The 8,750-nt window shown below is 39.3% G+C and overlaps 1 pseudogene; it reads left to right on the top strand.

The window, feature by feature from the left end:
* Positions 1-865: 865 nt before the first annotated feature.
* Positions 866-1,329, top strand: LOC146492592 (Ig kappa-b4 chain C region pseudogene; annotated as a pseudogene).
* Positions 1,330-8,750: the final 7,421 nt, after the last annotated feature.

Raw genomic sequence — 8,750 nt, 5'->3', positions numbered from 1 at the left:
TTATTTTATCAGATTTCTTTCTTGTGGTTATCTTGACTTTTCTGTTCAGTGTGCCAGAAAACAAAAATCATTAAAATAGTTTTTAGTTCAATTTTCATGAAGACACAAAGTTAGCTTCAAAATAAATGTTAAAATCAATATTAACAAATGATATAAAACATCAGAGTTGACTTGAGGATTACTGAGATATATGTCTGGTTAACTCTTGAGAGCTTGTGGTTTTAATTCAGTCTGTTAGAGTCAGAGAGCCGTGTCTCTCTACAGTCAGAGGTTTTTGTACGGCGGCTCAGTGAGTTTGTATCACTGTGGTGGACTTTTGGTGGAGGAACCAGACTGGATGTTGGAAGTAAGATTATAATGTTTTTAAAGAAACTATATCGAGGTTTAAATGTTAGCTTTATAACAATGAAGTATTCATGTAGAGGTAATATTATAACCATTATACACTGGAGGCTGACTCCATCAGCTTTAATTCGATTTTATGTCGACATTTCTGACATAAAGACAATGCATTGTGTAAATAATATAAACTGTCATCAGCCTGTGATTATTTTCTAGTTTGAAATCACAGTCACTGTTTCTAAGATGAATTAAATGTAACTGTCCTCAAGTTAAACAGAATGAAGATAAAGATTTCTGGTCTTTTACTTAGTCAGTAAAAATGTAGAATTTACTTAGAAATCATAAAAGCACTACAATAAATGACTGAAATTCACATGAGGTAAGTAGAAAACTTGTGTATTATTCAGAACGGAGGTTTTTGAAGCTTAACATCTTGTATAATTGTTGCCATATCTGCTTATTTCATTTCCAGAAGTTAAATTTCAGGTCAAACTGTGTGATGATTCTCTGTGTGCTGATATGCATGAGAGGTTTCTTAAAGGGAAGTGAAACAACGTGTGAGTTAATGACTGGTGGAGCAGAAAAAACACCTGACAGAAACTTCTTAACAGAGAAAATCAAATTGTGGTTCTTGTCCTCTAAGCTGATTGGTGTTTCCTAGGTGATACCCGCCCCGCCCTGAAGGTGCTGGGTCCCTCCAGTGAGGAGCTGAAACAGGGGAAGGCCACGCTCATGTGTCTGGCCAACAAGGGCTTCCCCTCAGACTGGAGGCTGTCCTGGAAGGTGGATGGCAGTGGCAGCATCAGCTGGGAGGAGAGCAGGAGCCCCGTGGTGCAGGAGAACGACGGCCTCTACAGCTGGAGCAGCACCCTGAGGCTCCCTGCAGACCACTGGATGAAGGTGGGCTCTGTGACCTGTGAGGCCACCCAGGGCTCCCACACTCTGGTCTCAGAGCCACTCAGGAGAGACCAGTGTTCCCAGTCCTGAACTATATGTGACTTTTATGCTGGTCTTACTTTCACACTGCATTCTGTAGCTTTTTTTTTTTTCCAACTTCTCTCATTTTTCATTGCTCTGTTTAAAGTTTAAAGTTTGTTTAAAGTTTTAAAGAATAAAAAAAATCTACATTAAATAAGAACCGAGTGTTTGTCTTACTTTTGTGGTGATGTCAATATTAAACTCTAAATAATGATTTCCAGGATTCTTATTGGAAACCAGTGTGCTATCTGTAGAAAGTCAATATGAGTCAGTAGAATTAAGTCACTTTGAATACATGAAGTTAAGCGAAGTTTATGTTAAAGAATAAGTGCGAAGGGGAATTGATAAGAACTTAGAGATTATGATTTTATTACTGAGAATATTGAGCGACACCGCCGTTATTCATGCAAAGTCATTGCATGCTGTTTAATGAATGTTTCAGCATGTTGTAGCTTGTTATATAAAGCAGTTTGACTTCTCAGGTGGAGTAGAAAAGTTCAATATAAGAATGAGTCAAATGCCGTGATCAGTGTTGAGGTAGGTATCTTAAAGTATTCTATTATGCAGAGTACTTTTTAAAGTAATGCAGTACATTATTTTGGTGTTTTTCTGTAAAATCACCTGAAACACACCATCTCATAACTATCATTTAACAATAAGAACTTATAGGCTACAGTCCCTCACGCCAATATAAATCCCTATCCTAATGAGGACACACATACAGTGGCTTGCAAAAGTATTCGGCCCCCTTGAACTTTCCCACATTTTGTCACATTACAGCCACAAACATGAATCAATTTTATTGGAATTGCAAGACAATGTTATCAGACTAGTATTGAACAGCAAAAAAGAAAAAATCTACAAACCTGAGAAAATTGGACTTAAAGTTTCTATTTGAAGTATTTTTATAAGTTATGCAGACAATTGTGACTCACTGATTTTGGTGATTTACTTGTGTTTTTTTCTCTTTCTTTAAGAAATGTTTTCATAATGAGCAATATTCAGGAATTGGTTCACATGTATTTGAGCTGCTATGAAGCAGAGGTCAAAGGTCAAAATTTGATTGACTGAGATACAGATAGATTTCCAACTTCTTTTTTGTTTAGCAACAATAACATTTTCACTCTATCACTGTGTGTGTGTGTGTGAGTGTGTGTGTGTGTGTGTGTCCTCAGTGAACTGTATCAGTCTCTGCAGTATCTTCCAGCTGCAGCAGTCACTTCAGTTTCTGTTCAGTCTGACTGAGGGAGGTTTTTGTACGACTGTTTTTCACTGTGTGAACACATGTGGGCTGTGGTAACTCTGACAGTAATAAACTGCTGCATCTTCAGCCTGGACTCCACTGATGGTCAGAGTGAAGTCAGAGTTTGATCCACTGCCTGTAAAACGAGCTGGAATCCCTGAATATCGACTGCTAGCAGCATAAATGAGACGTTTAGGAACTCCTCCATCTTTCTGTTGGTACCAGGCTAAAAGATGGTGGTAGTTGTTATAAACATAAACATTCTGGCTGGTCGTACACTTGATGGTCACAGTTCGTCCCACAGCAGAGCTCACTGCTCCAGGCTGAGTCACTGTATATTGTCCTCTGGACTCTGAGGACACAGAGACAAAAACATAAAGCAGCTTCATGGTTTTGTGGGCTTCATTTCAGAGGGACAGATGTTGATAGAGGAGAGGAGTTTGATTCTCTGGACTTTACCTGTGAAGCAGCAGCAGAGGAGAGTCCAGATGAGGACGCAGATCAAAGTCATGTTTTTGATGAGGAGGATTTCTGTGGCTTCTGTTGTGATGAAGGACAGCTGTCAGTCATCCAGTGTTCAACTCTCAGGACTATAACCTCTCCCAGAGCACTGGAGCATGGTGCTGCTGATGCAAAGTGCCTCTCTATGGAAATCATCTGACTGACTCACACAGGGAGTTGGATCTATCAGCTCACATGTTATTGAATATAAGTATTTTTTGAAGAATGGTTTGGGGTTGAACTTAACTTAACCTGGACAGATTTGTGTCCTTTGCACCATTTAATCACATTTAAATCGTCTGTCTGGACTAGTGATGTGCGAATCATGAACGAATCGTTCAATACTTGAGAATCACTTTACTGCCTCGTGAATCATGATTCACAACCCCAACTGACTCATTGACTCATCCCTGTTGCTGTTTGCAAACTAATTTCATTAGTAGAAATATATCCAGCTTATAATTAAAATTGTGGGGAAAAAACAACAGCCAGTTACTGTTTAGGGCCCGGATGGCTTTGGGATAGAAGCTCCTCTTGAGTCTTTCTGTCCTCACCCGGATGATGCAGAACCTTCTTCTAGATTGAAGAAGTTGGAACAGTTTGTTGCCAGGATGGGACGGGTCCTTCAGTATCTGCGCTGCTCTAGTCCGGCATCTCCTGGTGTAGGTGTCCTGAAGCGGGGGGAGAGCAACCCTGCAGCAGCGTTCTGCTGTATGGATCACTCTCTGAAGAGCTTTTTGGTCCTTAACACAGCTGTTCCCAAACCAGGATGTGATGTTCTGTGTGAGGATGCTCTCCATAGCTATTTGACACATTTGAGGAAAATACTAATAAAATAAAATAAAAAATAAATAAAATAAATGTTCCCTTTAGAAATCTTAATTTTTTTTGCTCTTTTTTGCTCTATAAAATAGTTGTTTTTCTTTTTCAGTCACTCATCTTAGAAGTAGGATTTACATGAAAAGAGAAACAAATTAAGTTTGAGTGAAAATGTACATTTTTTGCACTCTCTGGGCAACTGACTCAGTGACTCAAAAAAACCGATTCATTTTGGTGAGTGACTCATTCAAACTCGGTTCAGTAAAAAGAATCAAATTTACCATCACTAGTCTGGACTCTTGGGGTAACTCTTGACTCTGCATTGATTTAGTTTCAAATCTCAAATCTCCCAGTTACAAAATCCAGGCCCAAACCTAAACCTTGCAAGGGTTGTCATAAGGAAGCCCCATTCTACCCGGTCAAAAGCCTCCTCGACATCAAGCCAGAAGGCCGCGACTGGGGCTAGCTTGAAATAATAATAGAAGTCTTCTAATGTTATCACCTGAAGACCTATTCTTAATAAAACCAACCTGATCACCATTGATGATATCTGGTAATATTTGATCTATGTGGAAGGCCAAAACCTTTTGCAATCAACTCCTAAAAGGCTTACTGGCTGGTAATTTGCTGGGTCTGATACAAGGGCGTAGATTTGGCATGGACGGAGGGGACGTGTCCCCACCAATATCCAGCGATTATTGAATTGTCCCCACCAATAATTTGATCTCTTCGAGTAAAGAAAAACAACCCAATAGAAAAAAAAAAAAGATCTGTCAACGTCTCATTCACCCAGCAGTGCAGAAAGAGTTAAACTACGTTATCTACTGGAGTCATTGACTGTTTTCTACAGTCAATGGCTGGAGTCCTACCTCATGTGATAAATATGGCCAATGTGATTGGCTGTGCCTCTCAGGGAGCTCTGTTTAGTTTTAGCAGCGGCAAACATGCGCTGCGAGGAGGAGAGGAGGACGGCAGCAAAAAGGAAGAACCTGGATATAAGAAAGTATTTTTCAAAGAAACCTGTAAGTCACTTAAAGCCAAGCTCACTCATAAAATGTGTCCGTCATAATAACGTTACAGGCTATGCTAGGACATACATGCCAACACTCCCAATTTTTCCGGGAGAATCCCGAATTTCAGTGCCCCTCCCGAAAATCTCCCGGAGCCACCATTCTCCCCAGTTTCTCCCGATTTTCCACCCGGACAACAAAATTGAAAAACCATATCCCAGATTGGCCCAGCCAATTACAGTTTCCAACAATGGCTACTTAGTTTAAATATTACTCTTATTACTATTTCTGGGTCGCAAAATAAACTTTTAACAGATTTTCAGGCGAGGATGTAGCTGTGTAAACTTTATATATCTGAGCCGCCGTTGTGCCAAAAAGTGATTTCCAATGTTTGTGTGTGTTTTTTATGTGTAATGTTGTTACGTATGTTGCTAAATAGACTTTGATGAACAGGTATTACAAAGGGTTATATATAAAATGAAAAAATTACCTGTTTCTCAAGTAGATTTGTAACCATGTTATTGTACTTACATTATAATCAATCAGCTTCCTTTTGTCCACTTAAATTATGTTTACACAATTATTTTTGCATTTACTGCAATTTCACCTGTCCTCTTGGCCAGATTACTCTTAAAAGAGACCTTTTTAAAGTCAACAAGAACTATTTTAACTCCATAAATAAAGGATACATAAAAGTCCCTGCCAAAAACTGAATGCAGCTTCTACCTTGTTACAGGAATGTTGTTTGTTGCTCAAGATGACTTGATATCATTCATGAGGGATACATGTGACATATGTTTCACATATTATAGACCAACAAGTTATTTATAGCAGTTTAAATACAAGCAATCAGTTTTTGGCAAATACCAGAAGTCAGTTTTTGGCAGACAGTTACTTCTAGACACAACACCGGATCCTCAGGTGGACGCAGTCTTTGAATTTGGACACCCCCGGCCTGTTTCCGGACAGACAGTAATAATGGTGACATTTAACTTTAACGAGAGGAGCAGGCATGTGTTTGGCTCCTTCACATAGTGGACATTGAGTTGTTGTGTGGAGCACCAGTAGTCCATGTCTGTTGCTGTAACAGTAGTTCATGTTTGGAAAATCCCAGCTCACTGATTTGATCGGTGAGCTGGCTTTATTTAAGTTTTCCACTTAAATAAAGCCTGCAGACGAGCGGTGAGCGGTAGCTAACATTCTTTAATCCAAACACACAAAGAACTGACAACCAAGCTTGTGGAGAGCCTACATGACCACGGGGCAGACGGTCTGCAGAGTCTCTCTGAGCCTAGCATGGCTCTCAGTTAAATACCTTCTTCAGGAACAAAAGGCAGTACACAGCTGTTTCACACCTTAAGGTTCACACTCTCTTGCTACCTCCCAGAGTCCTCGAAGAGACAAAAGACTCTTCCTGTGGAGCTGTCTGCTTCCCCAACTTCCTTACTAGACCCCCACCATTTGTCTTAATGTATGAGTGTGAGACTTAAAATCCAGTGGCACCAAGGCATCATACAATAAAATAATGTGATTAATACAAAAGTAAAAGAAATTCCTATACAGTGCTAATGTATAAGAGACGTTATTAAGTCCTTAAAGTCATATTCTTTTATTGTCATGACTGTATTTGAAGCTATTTTTATTTTTGTATGATACCTGATTTATATGGAATATGGCTGAAGTAAACTAAAGTATAAAATACTTTTGTTTAATAGTAATTTAACATTATATAATTCACATATAAAACTATGAATTGTAATTTTAAATGGTTTAAAAGCATGTAGAATAGCGTATGTAGACAAGTATATTTCTCCTTTTTTTATGAAGAAGCAAAGACAAAAAGGAGAAAAAAAAAAACGGGGCAGAGTTCGGTGGTTGAATCATTCGTCCCCACCAATGCCAAAACCAAAACTCCACACTTGGTCTGATATCCCTATCCTTTTTAGGAATAAGGGAGATTAGTGCATCATTAAATGTACTCGGTAAGGAGCTTATTTCTAGTGCCTCAAGGTAAACTTTATGCAAGACTGGAGCTAAAATATCAATATATTTCTTATAGTACTCAATCGGGAAGCCATCCAAGCCTGGCGATTTCCCATTTTTTCATTGATGAGATCACAGCTCTGACCTCTTCTTCAGTTATAGGCGCATCCAGTCTTGTTTTTTGTTCATTTTGTTATCTTTTTGTTCAAATACTAAGAAATGACAAAAGAAGGTTATTTCATGGAAGAAGATACATCTATCCTGTCTCCCTTGGAATATTCCTCACTGTTCTGTAGATACTGCTGCTTATGTGCTGTTCTTCTTCCACCTCTGCCTTTATCTTCAGTGAACTGTATCAGTCTCTGCAGTATCTTCCAGCTGCAGCTGCAGTTTCTGTTCAGTCTGACTGAGGGAGGTTTTTGTACGACTGTTTTTCACTGTGTGAACACCCACTGACTGTTAGGATAGTGCTGACCCTGACAGTAATAAACTGCTGCATCTTCAGCCTGGACTCCACTGATGGTCAGAGTGAAGTCAGAGTTTGATCCACTGCCTGTGAAACGAGCTGGAATCCCTGATTGTCGAGTGCTAGCATAGTAAATGAGCAGTTTAGGAACTCCTCCATCTTTCTGTTGGTACCAGGATAAAAGATGGGAACTGCCAGAAGCATAAACATCCTGATTGGTCGTACACTTGATGTTCACAGTTCCTCCCACAGCAGAGCTCACTGCTCTAGGCTGAGTCACTGTGATCTGTCCTCTGGACTCTGAGGACACAGAGACAAAAACATAAAGCAGCTTCATGGTTTTGTGGGCTTCATTTCAGAGGGACAGATGTTGATAGAGGAGAGGAGTTTGATTCTCTGGACTTTACCTGTGAAGCAGCAGCAGAGGAGAGTCCAGATGAGGACGCAGATCAAAGTCATGTTTTTGATGAGGAGGATTTCTGTGGCTTCTGTTGTGATGAAGGACAGCTGTCAGTCATCCAGTGTTCAACTCTCAGGACTATAAACTCTCCCAGAGCACTGGAGCATGGTGCTGCTGATGCAAAGTGCCTCTCTATGGAAATCATCTGACTGACACAATGAAATCCTTCCTGCTTTTTCTGTCTGAATTAATGAAAATAGCCGTATGCTATGAGATGATAAATTAATGACGTTTGAAGCAAATGCTTAAATTTACAACACGTGTTCTTTGGTCAGAGTGGCAGCCCAGATAACTGTTGCTATGACAATATATAAAGTATGGATATATTATAATGAGGTTGTTATTACACATTATGTTGAAAACAGCAAAGATTTTGGAGAATTTCACCAGCCATTTGTACAGTACTGCACTTAAAACAACACAGAAGAGCTACTGATTATTGAAGGTGTTAACTACAGTTTCAAATGGAAACAGAGGATACCTGGATTCTGAAATAAACACTGGATGCTGGGAAGTGGTGCAAAGTAATTGAACGACTGTCTACTACAAACAATTTCATGGGGATACAAGATTATCTTTGTGATTCATCTTGGAATAATTGGAAACAAAAAGTATTTTGAGTTCAAGAGGTGAGCTTGCACGTATCAGCATGAGGTCCCGGAAATCATCAATCAGCTGAAAAACTAAATCAAACATAGAGAAAAAAAACTTTATTACTGTCAAGTTACACTCAAGAACTGGAAGACTGGATTAGACTTTGCCAGTAAAACATTTAAAAGGTCAAAAACAGTTAAAAGATGAAGTTTTTTCAGCATGACTGGAAGAGAAAATTACAAAGAAAAACTGATCTGACGCAAATCACATCATCTGTCAAAGATGGTGGAGACAAAGTTATGGCACTGATGGTTTTGGCTGTAAGTGTAGCTGGGCCACTAGTTTTTATTGATA

The sequence above is a fragment of the Neolamprologus multifasciatus genome, chromosome 22 (genome assembly GCF_963576455.1).
Source record: "Neolamprologus multifasciatus chromosome 22, fNeoMul1.2, whole genome shotgun sequence".
NCBI lineage: Eukaryota > Metazoa > Chordata > Actinopteri > Cichliformes > Cichlidae > Neolamprologus > Neolamprologus multifasciatus.
This window is presented reverse-complemented; position numbering and strand designations above follow the sequence as displayed.